At 46.4% G+C, this 20,149-nt stretch overlaps 1 protein-coding gene and 1 non-coding gene across 5 annotated transcripts in view; one reads left to right on the top strand and one right to left on the bottom strand.

The window, feature by feature from the left end:
* The window catches only part of LOC144107558 (uncharacterized), a 167,135-nt gene that overhangs the window by 93,119 nt on the left and 53,867 nt on the right, over positions 1-20,149 (bottom strand). The window lies entirely within an intron of this gene.
* Positions 7,156-7,227, top strand: TRNAS-ACU (transfer RNA serine (anticodon ACU)). The gene has a single exon. It is a non-coding gene; the product is annotated as a tRNA-Ser (tRNA).

The raw sequence follows: 20,149 nt of genomic DNA, 5'->3' as shown, positions 1-20,149 counted from the left end.
ACACTGCTCACCTACAGTGACCTGGGCTTTTTTAGAGAAGACTTAAAGAAGTTAATGACCGCACGACATTTGTTAGAGCTGTCGGAGTAAATCCTTTATCTTGTGGTCAAGCTTGTTTCCACCAGTTCTAGCAAATTTTTGACCGCATTACAAAACCTTCCTTGGCTGTACTCGTCTATACTCGCCCATCTATACCTGATCAGCGTGTCGCACTTAATTACAAAAGCCGCTAGCCACCCCCTCCCCCCCCCCCTCCAGAATATTAAACAGAAAAGGACATGCCGCAAACGACGTGCGTTATTAGTATCTTTTTGGGCAGTCTCTACGTATATGCAGAGAGGTTTACCAAGCCGCGCATACTCATAGCCTGTATGGAAACTGCAAAAATTAGTGTCGGTAACTATTCGCCACGCAGTTCAACATTCTTCCTGACTTGGCTCATATTGCGCTTTTTCCACCGCTCCTCACCCTCACTCTCTTCTCTTTTTTTTTCTTCGGCAAGGTTCCTCCCGCAGTGAAGCAGGCAGGAAACCGCCGCATTAACAGCCGCCCACTCGATACAAATTATCTAACTAACAAGAAATGGCGCCGGGGCGAAAATGCGGTGGCGAGTTCGGGAATGCACCCGAGAAATCTATTTTAGAAATTTTTTTATACTACTGTCCGGGGCCAGCAGCCCATTCCGCTTCCTTTATTTCCAGAGGACGTAGAAAATAAAGGCCCCGATTTGCACTGCTTATTCCGAAACGAAAAAAAAATCCCGAAAATAAATAAAACTTGCTAGCGGGGCTTTATACGGCGCGGAAAAGAGTTCGCCAAGAAAGATTGGTAAGGAAGGATGGAGAAGGCCGGGCCGACTTCTTGTCTGTTCAACGGAACAAAAAAGCGTGAGGACGCCCTGGGAAAAAAGAACAAAAAAAATCTGAGGTATGAGAATTGGGGAAGGAAGGCACAAAAGACCAAAACAACAAACGAGGAACTAGGGGATCATGAACGAGCACGCATAGCTGTAGGTAGGAAAAAAAAAGGAAGTAAGGAAGGAAACGGTGCAGGCAGCCACGGAGTATTAAGGTCACGGCGGACCGCTTCCGTCGATTAAAAGTATTATGCGGAGCGAAAACGGAGAACGCGATAAAGAAAGGGGAAAAAAGGACAAGAGGACGAACAATAAGAAGCGGCGTAGAGCAGTTATTATACGGACTGCGCACAAAAAACGGACGCCCACGCGCGCGCGCGGGCCCGCTCGCGGCAAATAAAATTAAGCTCTCTCTTATATATACTCTCGCTTTGCACAGCAGTACCGTGCAGCACTTGTAAAGCTAGAATTATCGTGAGCCAATCTCGAGGAGAGTGACAGTGTGCCGGTGAACTGTGTTCCCCCACTAGCACACTGAACTTGGAAGACAGTGTTCCTCCAGGAGGAATGCTGTCCTCGCAGTCGCTTGTTCCTCGAGGAGCAGCACTGTTCACCGAAGCACTATTTTTCACTTGGGAGACAGTGTTCTTCCAAGAGGACCGCGGTCTTTCAAAAAAAAACATCGTCTACTGGAACACTGGAGTGAACTACTCCCCACCCTGTTCCACTTGGAGGAAAGTTTTTCTTCAGACGAACACGGTAAACTGGAACACCGGACTATAATACTGTTCAGCCTTTCCAATGCAGGACAGTGTTCCTTCGGGAGGAACCCTGTTCAGTGCAACACTAGACTGGAACACTGGCCACTCTTTTCCACTATTTCCTTTTCCTCCAAGGACAGTATTCCTCCCAAAGGACCAACGTCTACCGGTACACTGAACTGGAGCATTGACCACTGTTCCACTTGGAGGACAGTGTTCCTACGAAAAGTATGCAGACGAGACGAAGAGGGAATGAATCCAGAGTTCTTTAGCCACATAAGAAAACTTAATATAAATAACGCCATGAATCACAGCCAGTTTCTGTATGTTATCATATGGTGGCGACATCTGTGAGCTTCGCGGTCAACCACCGGCGGCATCTTGCAATTTTGCTTTCTACTCTGCAACCATATTTTAGGTGCAACTGGGAAGTCTGTCTTTATGTCGCTAGTAGCGTGGCGGTCAGCTAACCTACGATCATTGGACCAATCGGAGCGCCGGATTTCGATACGTAGGCCCTCAGGGAGTCAGCTGGTGCGTTGAAAGAGCTTTGGCTAAGAGACACCGGCGACTACCTTGTTTTTTCTGCGGAAAACCAGCAGGTGACGCACGAAACTACAGAGGCCAAACCTACTACGTGGTAGAATATCAAGGAGTAATGACCGAACAGAGCAAGTACAATCGGTATGTCTGGTCACCAATATTACGTCTAAAACAGAAAATATTTAATCACTGAGGTGGTCAGAACTCTCCGCAAAGCGTATGGTGTTGTGCTGTAGTGTTATACTGCTTATTCCAGACTGTTGTATACTTAAAAGATTTATGCTCTTTAGTAACTCATGCATACATTTCTATCTCCGCGTGGTTCTAGTTGTCTGCGAATTTCGCCGAAAGTGACTTACCACGTATGGATTAACACAGAAAAAGGCGTAACGACGTTACCTATTTGTTTACCAACAAAGATTTGCCAAGCCCTCACCCAAAGTCGACTCGACTGGACGGACGTACTGGGAACGTGGGTCAATGCGACGGTCACAGTGAAAATTTAGAACTGAGTTTCCAGTAAGCATCCAACCCGGTCGGGCTTAGGCTCAAAGACATATCTAAAGCAAAAATCACCGGCGATGTGTCTGCGCTACGTTCGAAACAGAACGTCCGAGACCAGAAATAATCTCATCGCATATTTTAAAGCAATCAGCGAAACAGAGCTAGCAGAAGAGCCGAAACATATACATCACACAAAATAGCTGATCGGATATAAGGCCAGCTAAGAGCGCTATACATCCCACAGTGCACGCGAATCTGGGCCAGCGCCGGCGCGCCTCGTCGATTCCACAGAACTGCACAGTTTTTAGGGAAAGACACAAAGTATACAGCTCCAGTCTTCGCTGCCTGTTTCTTCTCTCGTCTCCTTTCGAGAACTCCTGGGAGAAAGGGAAAGTGAAAAATAAGGGAAGCGAGCGAACGAGAGAGAGAGAGAGAGAGATACCGAGCGATCCACAAAGAAATGTTTGTGCCTCTCCCGGCCCCTCCTAAGCAGACGGAAGGAGGGTTCGTCGCAAGTACTGCCTTCGTAACACACACACACGCACGAACACATCGGTGGAGAGGAGGAGGAGGAGGAAGGGAAGATGAGGAGGAGGTCCAAGGGCGCTCCGAGAGATGTCGCGATTGAATTACAGGTCGTTAGTGCGTAGCCCCAGGCTTAATGAGTTCAAGGCGGTTATTGGCGCAGCTACACACAGCCAGCCAGTCTTACAGCCGGCCTGTCCCTGTTTTTTTTTCTTCTCCTTCTAGCAGCGTGAAGCTGTATCTCCGCGAAGGACCAAGAAAACGTGTATACATTTTCCGCCTAATGAGAAGGCACGGAGACCACCGACTCCGCAGCTTCTAGAGACACGGGAGCGCTGGGGGAAAGACGACGTGGGTGACGTCGCTACATTATACGGGGTCGGCGACCGTGACGTCAGGGCGCGGAGGAAAAGGGCACGGGAGGTGGCTCGAGATGGTCATGGCTGTCGGGACCGGGAGAGGAATTAATTGGCCGCGTTTATATGTGTCTGGGCGCGGGGGGCGCGAACCGAGTGCTTATTGGAGCCGGACCGCGCGACACGGGCCTTTTGGAATGAATTAGGCGTTAACGACTTGCGTCCGTTAGGGGGCATAAACGTTTTTCTGCTAATTTGGAACTTCCCCCCTCCCCTCCCCCCTAGGAGAGCGTGGACAGAGTGGCTGCGAAGTGTGAGGGCTTTTGCAGATTTCGCGCTTAGTGCTGAAGACATAGCAGGGAATCCGCCACGGGCGTGTCCCTCAAAAAAAAAAATTCAGTACGCAGTGCATAAGACCCTTTATGTACTGCCTAATGAAATTTAGCAACAATGTGTCTAGTGATGACATACCCAGAAATTTCGGACAAGCGCATTTCCTTTTTTTTTTTTTGAAGAGAAAAGTACTTTGTGAACGCAATTTTTCGCATGTCATAATATTGCACCGTAATAATCAATACATTCGTATAGATCCTCTCTCGTGACGTTTGTAGTTTCCTGCTATTTGGTGTAAAAAACGCACCTCATTCTTTCTTTTTTTTTTATGGCAGTCATAACTAAGTGCGAATGCAGGACAAAGTTTAAAACCAAGACATTGGTATCTATCGGATGGTAGGGCTATTCCCGTTGATATGTTCATAACAGTATATTACAATATTCCACAGTTGCGCCACAATTATAAGTTATGTTCGGGAAAGCTGTACTTGAGACGCATTTGATTCTGATTATATCACTCGCTGTTTCCCGCGCGGCTTCTTCAGTGAAGGTGTAGATTGAAATGGGCTTACATTAAGAGAGCACCGCTACACAAGCAACAAGCTGAACGCTATGCTCAGTAATGTGTTGATGCAACTTAGTCCGATCTAGTCCGGTGTTGTCCAACAGATTAAGAAATGAATTGCTATTGACTAAACATAGAAGTCTGAATTCTACTGGCTGCGTTCTTCTTTTAAGTTATCACTTCTTCCTGTTCATCATCTGCCTATTCCTCCAAGCTCACCTGGAAAACAGGAATAACCTATTTTCCTACCTGCGTGGTCACGCAAGCCAGTGTAAACAGTACGTGCCATGTGTGAATAATAATAATAATAATAATAATAATAATAATAATAATAATAATAATAATAATAATAATAATAATAATAATAATAATAATAATAATAATAATAATAATAATAATAATTGGTTTTTGGGGAAAAGAAATGGCTCAGTATCTATCTCATATATATCGTTGGACACCTGAACCGCGCCGTAAGGGAAGGGATAAAGGAGGGGGTGAAAGAAAAAGGGAAGAGAGAGGTGCCGTAGTGGAGGGCTCCGGAATAATTTCGACCACCTGGGGATCTTTAACGTGCACTGACATCGCACAGCACACGGGCGCCTTAGCGTTCTGCCTCCATAAAAACGCAGCCGCCGCGGTCGGGTTCGAACCCGGGAACTCCGGATCAGTAGCCGAGCGCCCTAACCACTGAGCCGTGAAGGTGTACGGTTTTAAACACCAGCATTGCTGCGAAGTGCGAACATATATGCAATGTGAGTGGTAAAGCGACGCACAGACATCTAATGCGTTTCTGCTATAAAAAAAGGCGAATAGGAGCGCAGTGCCGCAAAACGCTCTGCTCAGGCCCGCCTCCTCCGTTCGCGCTCTCCACTCAAGACGTTTTTTTTTCTTTTTGGCGGTGTTCCATAATCGGTGTCACTGGCTCAACGCGGTCGGCTCACGAATTCATCTCGCGCCACATATATATTACGTTGACTCATCGCAACGCCAATGCACAGTCCCGTCTCGTGTGCCTGCTCTCGTCTTTGTGCTTGTCTGTTTTAAGTTTCGCTCTATATAATTTTAACGCACAGTCGCAAATAGCGAAATCAGGAAGAAAAAGTTGCAATATAATTCGAGAGACAGTGGTGTTATTTTTGTGGTCATATCAGGTTGCCTTATGACTCTGGCATGACGGGTATAGTTGGATAGGAGAACCTGGATTCGCAATTATGCGTGGCTTGCGACCAACTGTCTAGAAGAGTAAGGTCGGGCGTGCAAGCACTAACGCGCATGCGCACTTCACGCTACATTAGGCTTACGTTTAAAATACTGTAAGGCGCAGACGAAGGCTCCCGGTATATCTGGGCGTTTCGTTTTTGGTTTCCAAGACTGTTAAAAGCAGGAAAAACCCTGCTGAACATTGATGGCAGCTGTAAAAAGTGCGAGAAATATTCGGTTAGCTTTTGATCTTGCAACAAAGGCTAACATCCCGGAAATATAATGAAAAAAAAACATAAATATGCAAAGTAAACAGAAAGCACACGATAAATGAAATTCCTCCTCTCGATGCCCAACATTCGTGGACAAAAATTTTGAAAATTGAACAGTTGTAAGCTACGGGCATAGAAATATTTATGGTAATGATCCATTCTTCCGATCTGCAGCAAAACCTTTCTTTTGTAGTGTTTCTATTCTTAGCGTCGAGCAGTTAAGACTACCGTATAGAAAACCAATAGGGAATGCTTCTGGCGATAGCAAAAACGTTAGTAGAAAAAAAAATCCAAGCCTGCTGATGGGAGATATGCGGATATATTGATTGTTATAGTGAAATCTTGCAATATATGAAAAATTTGCGTTCATAAACTTTTCCCGCTCAATTAAAAATGCTTTTGTCCAGAAGTATTGGGTAAGGTTGTGGGTTTTTTTAATGCGCGATATTTACTTCAACGCGTTACGAAGCACGTGTACCGAAATCACAGCGAACTCAATGTAATTATTCTACGCCCCCTAATTGCACACGCGCAGAATACCGCAAGGGCTCGTGAAAAGGGAGAGTCCCTCTATACCGGCGTGGTTATTTCTGATCTTCGCAAATATGATACGCATGCAGTTGTTACGAAACACCGCTCCCGCCGCCGCCCAGGTTCAGTGGCGGAAACGCCGGCCGAAGGAAAAAGAAAAACAAACCACCAAGAAACGCCGTCCACGTCATCCGAACGGAAACGGTATATAATGAAGCACACCACGGTTGCGGACTTATTTTGAGAGGCACGCTTCCAGATACACGCCCCCATCTAGGCGGCCTTCAAATCACCCGTACGGAGAGCTTACTGTGTCCTTGTTTATTTTAACCGGAGAGAGACACAAAGCGCGAGCCTGGAACTTGTTCATCGGGACAAAGCGACGGGTTTTGCCGATTCGAGACACTGATCTCCCTATGTCCGTCGCGGCTGCTCGATGGATGCGCTGTTCGGCTACTGATCGCAAGGTCGCGTTGGCCGAATTTCGGCGGTGGCGGAATGCAACAACGCCCGTGTGCTGTGAAATGTCAGTTCATGTCACAGAACCCCAAGTGACAGAATTAAATCCGGAACCCTTCACTACGACGTTCCTCATGACCCTCATGTGTAGCTGTGGGACGTTAAATCTCGCATATCGTACCACCCTATGATCTCCTTGACCACTGTACTATTTGTTCTGAAAATTGGCTTTGGGGGAAAGGAAATACCCGCCGTGGTGGCTCAGTGGTTAGAGTGCTCGACTACTGATCCAGAGTTCCCGGGTTCGAACCCGGCCGCGGCGGCTGCGTTTTTATGGAGGAAAATGCTAAGGCGCCCGTGTGCTGTGCGATGTCAGTGCACGTTAAAGATCCCCAGGTGGTTGAAATTATTACGGAGCCCTACACTACGGCACCTTTTTATTCCTTTCTTCTTTCACTCCCTCCTTTATCCCTTCCCTTACGGCGCGGTTCAGGTGTCCAACGATATATGAGACAGATACTGCGCCATTTCCATTCCACCAAAAACCAATTATTATTATTATTATCCCCCTTGCCCCGGTGGCGTGGCACCCGGCTGCCTGCCGGTCGGCTCGAACTCCCGGAAGCGCTCAAAGCACGTAACTCACGTTGACCCGCGGTAGCTTTGTTTGATGCCGCAAACAAATAAGTTCAGTCCAACAAGCACGTAATAAATTCGTCGCAGCGCGGATGGCCCCAAGCAAGACTGCTTCGTGTTCATGCTCGTCGCCGGCGCTGATGTCATGGCTCTTGCCTTGCAGTCGAATAAAGGGGATCCTGCTGTACATTACAGGCTGACTTAACAGAACCTGGAGTAGTCGGCACAGGCGAGAGAATGCGATTCGGGTTGTTCCTAACAAGGACACCTGGTGATTTGATTAAAAAAGCACGAAGCCAGAAAAACCTGCATAACATCGTCGAAGCTTCTGATCGGTGACTTCCCCTTTCAAGTCACACACCAATTCTGTATATTCCCGTTCCGTAATGCAAGCAGATGCAAATATAATTTCACTTTTCTATCCTTCCGAATCGCCTCTATTTTCGTCTCCGGTTCCTTGTTACTTCTCGGAAATTCACTTATTATGCCGAAACACCGCAACACGAGGCGAACGCGCCAGCATAGCGGTGTTACAGCGGCGAAAAAATGCAAAACTACAATTAATGTATATATTGATGTGGTAGCTGATTCCTTTTTCTTTTTTTTTTGATGAAGATGTGTGAATGGAACTGATTACATGCTCGCGTTGTGCTGCTGAGTCGCTGTTTCAAACCTTCTAATATGACGTTTAATGGGGCACACTGTTCGCTTCTGTTTTTAGTGTGCGATTTTTGTTTGTATGCTTCTAATCACTCTCTTTTTTTTTCTCGTATGGGATCAGTTAGGTTGGCGGCCTGCCTCGCAGACGACCGGGCACTACCCGTTATCTTTAACTATTTTGCCGAGACCCATCGTTCACCTTAAACGGCTTCGCAGAATGCTCGCGCGGTGCTCGTGGGTAAAAAATGTCGAGGATGCTGGCGTACCATTGATTAGTTCAGTATTGAAGGAAAACAAGTGATTGACTTAAAAGCAGCTTGTCTCAGACTGGTTGGCGAAATGGTACCCAAAATTCTGCTGAGGCGTATGAGTACTTAGGCGCTTTTTTTTTCCCCGGGGTGGGGGGCTCGGAAAAAGATTTCGCTGCGGGGGGGGGGGGCAGTTGTTTTGACCCGCGTGATTTTAATAGTTAGCACAGTGTTCGAATATGTAATCTAGCCCTTTCTTTCGAAATGCCGCGGGTTCACCGAGTCATCGGAAAATTCCCAGGATTTCGAAACCATTACCATCGCCACCTGGAGGGAAGTGGCGGAAACGGGGGCGGGTTTTGACCTCCCAGGAACATCAACATCATCATCCTTAATTATTAGCTACAGGTATTCCTATTTTCTCCTACAGTAATTGTCTTCGTTGGCTGGATAATCTACAATATTTAATCAATATTCTGGCAACATTTAATTTTGTGGCGGTATATCAGACTTCCCCGGGCTCATAAGGATGCACTGTTAGCATCATCATTATCGCCATCATCTCGAGAGTCAAAGGCATGTGTCGTTGCATGATATTTGCAGTGTGTCATACATGAGAACTGGCGCGTTTACGTGCTGGGCAACCCGAATGTCATTAATGTGGACCGGGCCGTGGGCACTCTTTGTAATGCGTCTTTGTAATTAGTCTTAGTGTTACATAATTACAAAAATTAGCATTAATGACGTGCCGTCATCACCCTCGTCGCGTGACTCGTCGGCTCGTGACGTCGCATGGCGAACACTTTTTTGCCATATGACCTTGAAAGTGAGCCATCTAATGCTTTCGCATTAATAAAAGAAGCCGCTCGCTTCTGCACAGACATAAATACAACGTGCCTCTGTTGGTGTTGCAGTCGACGCTTGTTAAGTGTTTTCGAAGGCAACATACAAAGGACAGAAAAGAACATTCTCGCTATGCCGGATAGAGCTACAAAATCGAAATATACTAATATGCGTCTGCATAACCGTCGCATTGGGAAGTACATCGACGACCCGTTTCTTTATAATCGGTAACTATTCTCAAGCCTGAAAAGAGTATCGTTAATACCTCCCCCCTCCTCCCAATTTCTGGTAGATGGTGTAAAAGGGCTGTGTTTGTCAATTGCCGGTTCGTGCGTGAATAAGCGAGGGACTTCCAATACGAACAAGTATACACTAAGCAGTTTGCCAAGTATTGACACATATAAAGTACTCACCGACGTACTGGTGGTAACCGCGTATGGGACACCCGTGCCCGCAGGCCATATGCTCTCTGAGGGTTCATCCCAGATTAGAAACTTCTCCTATTGCGTGCACATCAATAGTGTCTGCGCGCACCTAATTAAATAATACCATCATCATTTCGGCTTTCCTGCCTCACAGTATTCTCAGAATTGTTTTTAACGGCAAAATTTCTTAATCGCTTTTTGTTTTGTTTTTCTTTTCTGAGGTCGAGCAGCCGACCTTTACCTCACAATTTGAGGTTGAGGTGAGGTTGAGTGAGATCAGCAGTGACCTCAGGAAAAGTGAAGTGAGCGCGTCTAAGAAGACCTCAACCTCAAATGATGAGGTTGAGGTTGAGTGAGGTCGGTAAAATTATTTTTGAGCTTGAAGTGAGCTCCAGATTTCTTATATAAAATGCGCACCTCCTGTGAAGACAGTACACCCGCGTTTCGTCGTGGAACACAGCCGTAACTTAAGTCTCCTAGAAACGAACCAACTCAAATTTTGCTCTCTCCCATTTGCTTCCCTACTTTTTTTTATTTCAGGCACGCTCAATCCTTCGGGTCACTTCCCGTGGCTCGACTCCGGCAACTCGCTTACCGACTTCTGAACTCTACGCATTGCTTGGCGGCTATCGGTAAACGAGATCGATTACCAATTACGCCCAGCCGGGATTACGGCGCCCAGAAGCAGGGGGCCATATCTACAGCTTACACACGCCAACACAAGCAGTACGGCAGCAGCAGCAGTAATGCCGAGACAGGCGAGGAAGAGCCCGTTATGCATAAGAGCTCCTCACGCCAACGAACCCTGGGCGAGAAACAACAAAGCTTTTGCCCGGCAAGCCGCTCCGCGAACGACCGACCGACCAGCCGGCGCAAGCCCAGCTGAGCCACGCTCTCCACCACGCTTCTGTTTCCCCTCCCTCACCTACCCTCCTTCTCGGGACCCTCCTTAAGCGTCCCTGCTTCCCCTTGCGCCCACTCACCCCCTCCCGTCTCTCTCTCCCCCTTCGAAGCCTCCTGTACCCCGCCACTTCCCCGTTTGTCCTCGTCGCGTTTTCCCGCTCATTCTTCCCCCTTTCAACGATTTCCTCTTCCCCTATTCGCTGACTCTCACTTCCAAACTCTTCCCTAACTTGTACCTGTCCTCGCTAAGATGTTTTCTCTCCTTCTCCTACAGTGACGCGCGATACCCTTTTCCAGCCTTTCGACCACTTCACTCCCTCGCCGCCCACCCGCCCGCTTGCGTCGCCTTTCCTGCCTTCCCTATTTCTCCCTATTCCTTCCCGCCAACTCCCCATGCCCGCCGACTCCCTCCCTATGCGCCGTCATTCCGCTCGTATTGCTCCGCATTGAGCGTAATTCGATCACACAGCGGCGACGGGAACGCTGGCGACGACGAAGGACCACTCAGACCTACAGCTCGCGCAGCAAAAGAAGAAAAAGCCATTAGAGCCCGGATCGTGCAAGTCGTATATATACGTGCGTTTAATGGGCACCCCGACGATAGCCTGTTCCTCCCCCTCTTTCACATCCAGAATGAGTACGTCTTGTTTTCCGTTCCACGTCTCCCTCTTTCCCTACCTATTTCCTTTTTTCCCTATTATTTCGCCCTTCGCGCGTGCGTCATTCGGAAACGATTTCGTACGACCCGGTTAGGGGGAGACAAAAACGAAAAAAAAAACCCCTCCCGACAATATTTCTCCGGGCCAGGCGAAGCTCTTTCTCTGTCTCTGTGTTATCTGAGCGACTCATCGCGTGCACGCATTACACGTTCGGCCATTAAAGCCAGAGATCGGCCGCAAACCCTGGACAGGTGTATGCTCCGTGCGAGTACAAACGCGAACGTAAACATGTACCTACTGTACATACACGTATGTGCATGGACACGTCTGCCCGCCCAATGCATGTCCGTTTGGCGCTTCTTTCTTTCTCGCTCTGTGCTTCCTTTCTTTCGTTCTTTCCTTCGCTTTTATGCAGGCAGCAATGTAATAGCGTTAACGACAGTTAAAAGAAAGGGTAGCAGGGAGTCGAGGGTCTGTTCGTTCACGTTCAGCGGGAAGTTTTTAACACCCAAGCGTTCCCGCACGTCGGCGTTATAAACATGACTATACTGCTACAAAAGGTACCGAAGGGAGGTGTACAATCGCACGTGCTGGTTGTGCACCGGTTAGTACTGGGAGAGGACATACAGACATGCGCACGTGCAAAAAGATACGTACTCGTCGGAATCGTGAAACGTATGCTCTTTCCGAAGGCTGGTATCTTACCCCTGGAGAACACATACTTATCACGCAGGCGGGGATTACAGCCCACAAGACGATTCGGAACTAAGCTACGAGGAACCGGTCTTTTTAATGTGATAACGCTAGAAGGCCTGTGGGGCCAAATTTCGACGTCGGCCATAAAATTCGCCCATTCGCTGAAGGGTAGTGAGGTCACCAAACAGGTGCAGTCCCGTTGGCTGGAGAGGAGTGACGTCACCAGACCGGAAGTGGCGTCACTTCTGGTACAGGCGTCAACAAACACGTAATGAAATTAGGTGTCGAGTGAATTTTTGTTCACAACGCCTGACCACAGATGACGATACTGCAGCATTTGTTTGTTTGTTTTTTGTTATTATGGAGGTTTTCCTCCGCGAGGCGTGTTTGCCGGGATAGACGCCATTTTAACGGGACAGCATAAAGGGTCCCGTGTCGCAGAAAAGCCGGCGTTGTCGTCGGCGTCGTTGGCCGTGAGCGAAAAATCCAGGAAATATCCCCACAGGAGCAGGTGGGCCACCTGGTCATGTGATCTTGTGACGTCGCACAACCTTCCCAGCGGATTGTGAGCAAACTGCGCACAGTGGCAGGTGCATGGTAGTTAACTATTGGTCGCGAGAGGTTGGTCGGGAAGGGCAACCTGGGTCTCACAAGCCCCACAGGTGGCAGCACCTGCCATCGCAGGGCAGTGGCGCATCGCTTAACCGCTGCACCCCTGAGCCAGGAGAGGTGGGAGGACTCCAAGAGATCTATGAATGTAAATGAGAGAATGACGCAGTCTGCATATATGGGCATTAACCCATTAACACTATCGTGTCATGCCCTTAAGGCGGAGCTTGAGTGTTCCCTGTAGTTTTTGTTTTGACTTAAATTGTTATGTCCACAATTTCATATCGATTTGGAAAACCAGATTTCTCGGAACAGTGATCATTGCGACGTCACTAAATGGTGCAAAGGACAGTGGCGTAATATGGTAGCGCCAATGAGATAGACAGCGGATGACGGACTCCTGCTTTCGCAGCTTTGTTGATGATACGTTAAGGGAAGGTGGTAAGTAAAATTGACCAAAACAGTGATTTCTATTTTACTCGAAGAAGATAGCAGGATTTCTGAAGAGCGAATCCTACAAACGGCAAAGTCGTATGATAGCAGGAAATATTCAAACATGGTACCAACTACACTAATTCCCTATTTAAATGAGGCGCGACTTGAGACAGGCATCCTTTTGTAGCTATTTTTTGGTTTCAAGACAAAGAAAAGGCTTTCAAAACGTGTTTTATTCTTATAAATTTGACAGAACGCACGGAAAAAATGTGTTTACTTTCTAAACAGTTGAATTTTTAGGTCCACTGGCGCTGTTTATTAGAGTGCCAGCAGTTGTTTTGCTTCCCGTGCGCCTGAGTTACTGGAGTTTACGAAAACTGGCAGCTGCTTCCTGCTTTCCAAATACATTGTGAAGACAGAAATTGCCTCCATTTTCTGCCGATCAGCAAAATACGCGTACATTCGGAGCCAACTAGTATGTCACGCCGGGTGTATTTTGTACTTTGGCGTTGAACCACGCAGGCAATACGCTGACAACTATAGTCGGATGCAACTCAGGAACAACGCAGTTTTTTCCCCCTCAAAGGACCCCATTCCAGCCAATGGCGTCGGCAGATTCTCATGACCCTGCCAGCATGACGATGCAGGGAGTGCCGCGAGAATGCAAGGAGGAGACTATCCCCTTTGATCTGCCACTGCCTGCAATGTCATGCTAGCAGGGTCATGAGATTCGGCCGACGCCATTGGCTGGAAGAGGGCCCATTGACGGGAAAATTCCACTTCGTTCTTGAGTTGTATCCGACTAGAGGGCAGATTTCCAGATACCTGTCAAAAGCAAGGAGGGAAGAAAGACGAAGGAACGTGTCCGAAAGGGCAATATAAGGCAGTTAAAAAATAAAATCACATGGACACCTAATTCCATAATGTGCTGACAAAGCGGCAGGATTACCAGCTGTTGATGCTTCAACGAGAAGTGACGTCACTTTCGGGCCAGTGACGTTACTTTTCTCCAGCCAATAGGAATGTTTCACTCTCGTGACGTCACTTCGCTCCATCCAATGGGCGAATTTTAAGACCGACGAAGCATTTTGGACTCATGGGACTCTAATGTTATCGCATTAAAGCGACGGTGAACGTATTTTAGTGCAGCTTCTGAAAACGCTATTTTTGTGTAATGAATCATTCACCTTGGTTCTTTTTTTCCAGATTTTGCTACATGTGTGGTGCATGCACTGGACTAAAAGAATAGTGTCTTGATGAATCTATTTTTGAGCGAATTAGTCTTTGAAGGAAATGTAGAAACTGCACCGCCAGTATTTCAAATTGCTATTTCAAAGGACTACGACAACTATTATTATAAATTTAGCTTAAAGCTTCTGAAGTGTCTGCAGCATTTAAAACGAGAAACTAGGGCGCTCGACTACTGATCCGGAGTTCCCGGGTTCGAACCCGACCGCGGTGGCTGCGTTTTTATGGAGGAAAAACGCTAAGGCGCCCGTGTGCTGTGCGATGTCAGTGCACGTGGTCGAAATTATTCCGGAGCCCTCCACTACGGCACCTATTCTTCCTTTCTTCTTTCACTCCCTCCTTTATCCCTTCCTTACGGCGCGGTTCAGGTGTCCAAAGATATATGAGACAGATACTGCGCCATTTCCTTTCCCCAAAAAACCAATTATTATTATTATTAACCAGGCGGTTCAGTGTGCACTCAGTGCGTGCGCATAAAATTAATTGAATGAAAACATGCAGGTTTCAGGTTGAGGTGAATTGTCTTTCAAATGTTGTAAGTAATGTGGATGAATTGTCTATAGAATCTTATAAGTATACTGTGGATGAATTGTCTATGAAATCTTATAACTAATGTGGATGACTGTCTCCGGAATGTTGCAGTGACAGCAATTTGGGCTAGTTTCAACTCCGGTTAAATAGAGGTGGCATTTGGTGTATGCTACTCCAAGTCGTAATCGACGTTACAGAGTTCCTTAGGGGAGCACAACCACAAATACAAGGTGAAGTCGTAAACGTGAATCGAGACTGCAGAGCTGTGGTCTTGTTGATGGCTCATGTCGTTCCAGTTCAGTTGCATGGAAGCTTGCACTGAACACGCGAGCAAGGCTGCAGAGTCATTTATCGCGAATGCCGCTTTGATGAAAGCCCCATCAGCATGAGCCAGCTTAGCTTTGGCATCGACGCGTTCATCTGCCACTATCCCGTAGTCCCGGATTCCGGCTTGGTATCCACTGAAGCCGTAATGTACGGCCGCATTGAAATGTATCAGTCAGCAACAGCGCAACTCTTCAGACTAGCTGCTCACACGTTCTTGGCCTCACGTATGTTTCTTTATGAGCTCTCATGCAGGTCTTAAGTCGCATAACATAGTCGACTGCTCAATTGAGCTACCGCGGAAGGTGTTTTATGCACGACCCTAAAGCGATAGCTTAAGGCGCTTCCAGGGAGCTATTCGTCACTGATCGATCTACAAAAACATGCTCCGAGACGCCATACGCAGATGAGATCTATGACAATGCTAGTTGTTTCAGACTGGCTGGCGTTTGAAAACAGAACCATGTAATCAGTGCGAGAAAGCCGGCTGACGTCAGTCTGTTTTCCTCGCGTAAGGAGAAGGCCAAGAAACCAGCGACATGACCAGTTTCTATAGCACTGAAATCCAGTGGTCGTGCATAGTGTCAAGGCTGCCAAGACCTAATCGAGGGCTAATTAACTACGGAGAAAGAACAGTTATAACGAAAAAAGAAATGTCCAAAGGCCTTCCAGTTAATAATAATAATAATTGGTTTTGGGGGGGAAGGAAATGGCGCAGTATCTGTCTCATATATCGTTGGACACCTGAACCGCGCCGTAAGGGAAGGGATAAGGGAGGGAGTGAAAGAAGAAAGGAAGAAAGGGGTGCCGTAGTGGAGGGCTCCGGAATAATTTCGACCACCTGGGGATCTTTAACGTGCACTGACATCGCGGGCGCCTTAGCGTTTTTCCTCCATAAAAACGCAGCCGCCGCGGTCGGGTTCGAGCCCGGGAACTCCGGATCAGTAGTCGAGCGCGCTAACCACTGAGCCACCGCGGCGGGGCATTCCCGATACGCCTGAGCTCGTTCTGGGCGTTTCTCGAGAGCACGTTGAAGTTTTTTTTTTTTACTCTTTCATTCCGCCTCCACTGTGTTGCGCAGTTTTGATGCAGAAATTCGGGAACGTTGTGTGTGTGTCTCCACCCTAACATACTTCACTGGCGTTTAGTTCACTGGCGCAGTGCAGATAAAGCGAGGGTAGAAACGTGAAGCACCCCGTCTCCTTTAATTCTGCATTTTATTTTTGCGTGTCGGTTCCCGGTATAGTGCATTCGTCTCAACACCCGCCGCGGTGGCTCAGTGGTTAGGGCGCTCGACTACTGATCCGGAGTTCCCGGGTTCGAACCCGACCGCGGCGGCTGCGTTTTTATGGAGGAATAACGCTAAGGCGCCCGTGTTCTGTGCGATGTCAGTGCACGTTAAAGATCCCCAGGTGGTCGAAATTATTCCGGAGCCCTCCACTACGGCACCTCCTTCTTCCTTCCCTCTTTCACTCCCTCCTTTATCCCTTCCCTTACTGCGCGGTTCAGGTGTCCAACGATATATGAGACAGATACTGCGCCATTTCCTTTCCCCCCAAAACCAATTATATATATATATGATTTACTCCATCAACTGATAAGATGCAATAAAAACGAATGAATGAACGAACAGGCCTACTGCTAGCAGCGCTCTCGTTGGATCATTGCCAACATAGGTACCTAAGACCATGCCACGGTTGATTGATTGATTGATTCACTAACTCAGTGGCTGATTGATTGGTTGACTGATTAACCCGACTTACCTATGGATTGATTATTGATTGATTGATTGATTGATTGATTGATTGATCGATCCGTTTATTCATTCGCTTCTTCACAAATAAATCGTAAATAAATCGGTTGATTTATTTGTGATTGATTGATTCAATCACTCACTCAGTGGCTGATTGATTGACTGAGTGATTAACCTGACTTACCTACGGAGTGATTGATTAATTGATTGATTGATTGATCCGTTCATTCACTCGCTTCACAAATAAATCGATCATTTACGGATGTACGCACGCACGTATGATTGAACGGCAAATACTTCGCCTTCAATACTTTCGTAACTGTTACACCTGTTACTATGCAGTAACGAAAAAAAAATATTACGCGGAATGTTATAAGCCTGCTACCAACACACAAAGAGGCGCTCTACAAAACACCCCAGGAGCACACGCGGACGCACACTGACACGTACGAAAGGATAGAAGGAGGTGTCTGTTACTTTATGGGGTTACGACTTTTTTATACACAAGTGCACCGGCGCGGATCAACTCGTTCACCCAGCGAAAAAACAATGAAGACAGCAAGAAAGGAGAACGCTTCCGCAAACTCGCTTGAGCGAACAATAGTCCGATGCTGGCGCACATTTTGTTTCGATCGGTGCAGTCTTCTTAATGCGGCAGGGAATAGGAGCAAAACAGGACCGCGATCACAGCAAGACTCACAAGAACAAAGGGGAAGGAGGCCAAGCCAACCAATGTATTAAAGAGAGAGAGAGAGAGAGGGAGAGTAAAAAAATAAATGAATCTCTCTCGTAATACCTTCTAGTGTTTTACTTATATTTGTGTGAGTGTGCGTGGAAATGGATCTTTTTCTATACCTCGTGGTAGAGCAATGCATCTGCCATCGCTGTTGCCGAAAGGTCGGCCACGTCACAAGGGAGGGCCCATAAATTTTGTGACACTAGTAGCATTTCCACTTTCGCATCGGAAACCGTATCACTCAATCTACGGGGCGCAAATGACTCTCTCGAAAGTAACGCGACGTCGAAAAGAAAGAAAACGCAAAGACGAGTGAAGAATTAAAAACAAAAGGCCAAGAGTCGATCGGCAAAGCCACGTAGTCGCAGAAGTGTATGTGTCGCCTTTGATGTCATACTGAAAGATGAAAAAGATGTAAACATCAGCATCCAAATTACATCTGAGAGGGCTAAGCCGATTTTCAATCAATTACAGCCGGCGCAGACGAGAGCGGCAGTCGGCTGCAGGGAGTGCCCCTTCTAAAAATGTTCTATAGACCGTCTATAGACTTTTTACACACTCTATTGTCTTCCCATAGATATATACTTTCGTCTATCCATAGACTATAGTCTGTCTGTAGAAAAAGTCAACTAGAAGTGTATGGCCATATATATATATATATATATATATATATATATATATATATATATATATATATATATATATATATATATATATATATATATATGTGAAGGGAGCTAACAGTCACCGAAACCAAGGTGCATAGGGGAACGTTAATTTTTTTTTATGTGTTATGCTTATCAGTGGGATAATAATACTTAGATTAATAAATAGCTTAAAGAAATTACTTATAAAGCAGCAGAAAAAACAACCATGCCGCCGGTGGGATCCGAACCCACGACCTCCGAATATCGCGTCCGGTGCTCTTACCAACTGAGCTACGGCGACGGCTGTCCAATCTGCTGCTCTCGTGGGTATTTATGTTTACTGCGTGTGAGCGAGCCTTGAGAGTGTTCACCAGCGCCACCCTCGACCACAGCGGCGGACGTAGCACGTCCTGTAATACCGCGAGCGTGACGTAGAACGTCATCTAACGGAGAGGGCGGAAACTGTGCGAGAGCCCTCTTATGCTACCTATGGCATCAAGACTGCCAGAGCCGAGACCCTCGTTAAGCTATTAGCAGACAAGTTAAATGAAATGAGGGGCCGTTTGACAAATTTATGAAGGGAGCTAACAGTCACCGAAACCAAGGTGCATAGGGGAACGTTAATTTTTTTTTTATGTGTTATGCTTATCAGTGGGATAATAATACTTAGATTAATAAATAGCTTAAAGAAATTACTTATAAAGCAGCAGAAAAAACAACCATGCCGCCGGTGGGATCCGAACCCACGACCTCCGAATATCGCGTCCGGTGCTCTTACCAACTGAGCTACGGCGACGGAGGGTGGCGCTGGTGAACACTCTCAAGGCTCGCTTACACCCAGTAAACATAAATACCCACGAGAGCAGCAGATTGGACAGCCGTCGCCGTAGCTCAGTTGGTAAGAGCACCGGACGCGATATTCGGAGGTCGTGGGTTCGGATCCCACCGGCGGCATGGTTGTTTTTTCTGCTGCTTTATAAGTAATTTCTTTAAGCTATTTATTAATCTAAGTATTATTATCCCACTGATAAGCATAACACATAAAAAAAAAATTAACGTTCCCCTATGCACCTTGGTTTCGGTGACTGTTAGCTCCCTTCATAAATTTGTCAAACGGGCCCCTCATTTCATTTAACTTGTCTGCTAATATATATATATATATATATATATATATATATATATATATATATATATATATATATATATATATATATATATATATATATATATATATATATATATTTCCTATAGACTGTCCATAAGATTTTGATTGCCTATCGACTATTCTATAGAATTTGTCTATAGAAAATATATAAGCTTTATAGAAAAAGTGTATGGACAGCCTACACTCTGTAAAGAAATTTTAGTAAGGGTGGTTCTGGCAGGTCCCATAGAACATGCCTAGAGCAAGCGCAGATAGTGCGCGCTATAATCTATTATCGTGCGGCTCTCTTCAAGTTCTCTGGCTCAGTGAGCCCGACTATAATAAGCTCTTAAACCGGCTTCCATACTCTAACGGTCGACCTAAATAAAACTAAAAAATTCTGAAGAGCTCAGCGCCCTTTATTTAGAAAGGAAAAAGGTACAGTGCATGTTTCCGGCCGTGACTGGAGCTTCACCGCATTTTTTCCGCGTTTCATCCGCGTCTTCAAGCGTCTATAGTTCCTTTTTTCTTGAGCTTCCTTCCTACTTTGTTATACTACTGATACTGATACTTCTACTACTAATACTACTACTACTAAAACTTGTACTACTGATGCTACCACTACAAATACTACACTACTATTATTATTATTATTATTTGTACTACTACTACAACTTGTACTACTGCTGCTACTATACTACTGCTACTATTATTTGTACTACAACTACAACTTGCACTAATGCTGCT

The sequence above is a fragment of the Amblyomma americanum genome, chromosome 10 (genome assembly GCF_052857255.1).
Source record: "Amblyomma americanum isolate KBUSLIRL-KWMA chromosome 10, ASM5285725v1, whole genome shotgun sequence".
Classification (NCBI taxonomy): Eukaryota; Metazoa; Arthropoda; class Arachnida; order Ixodida; family Ixodidae; genus Amblyomma; species Amblyomma americanum.
The sequence above is the reverse complement of the archived record's forward strand: the minus strand, read 5'-3'. Positions and strand labels throughout refer to the sequence as shown.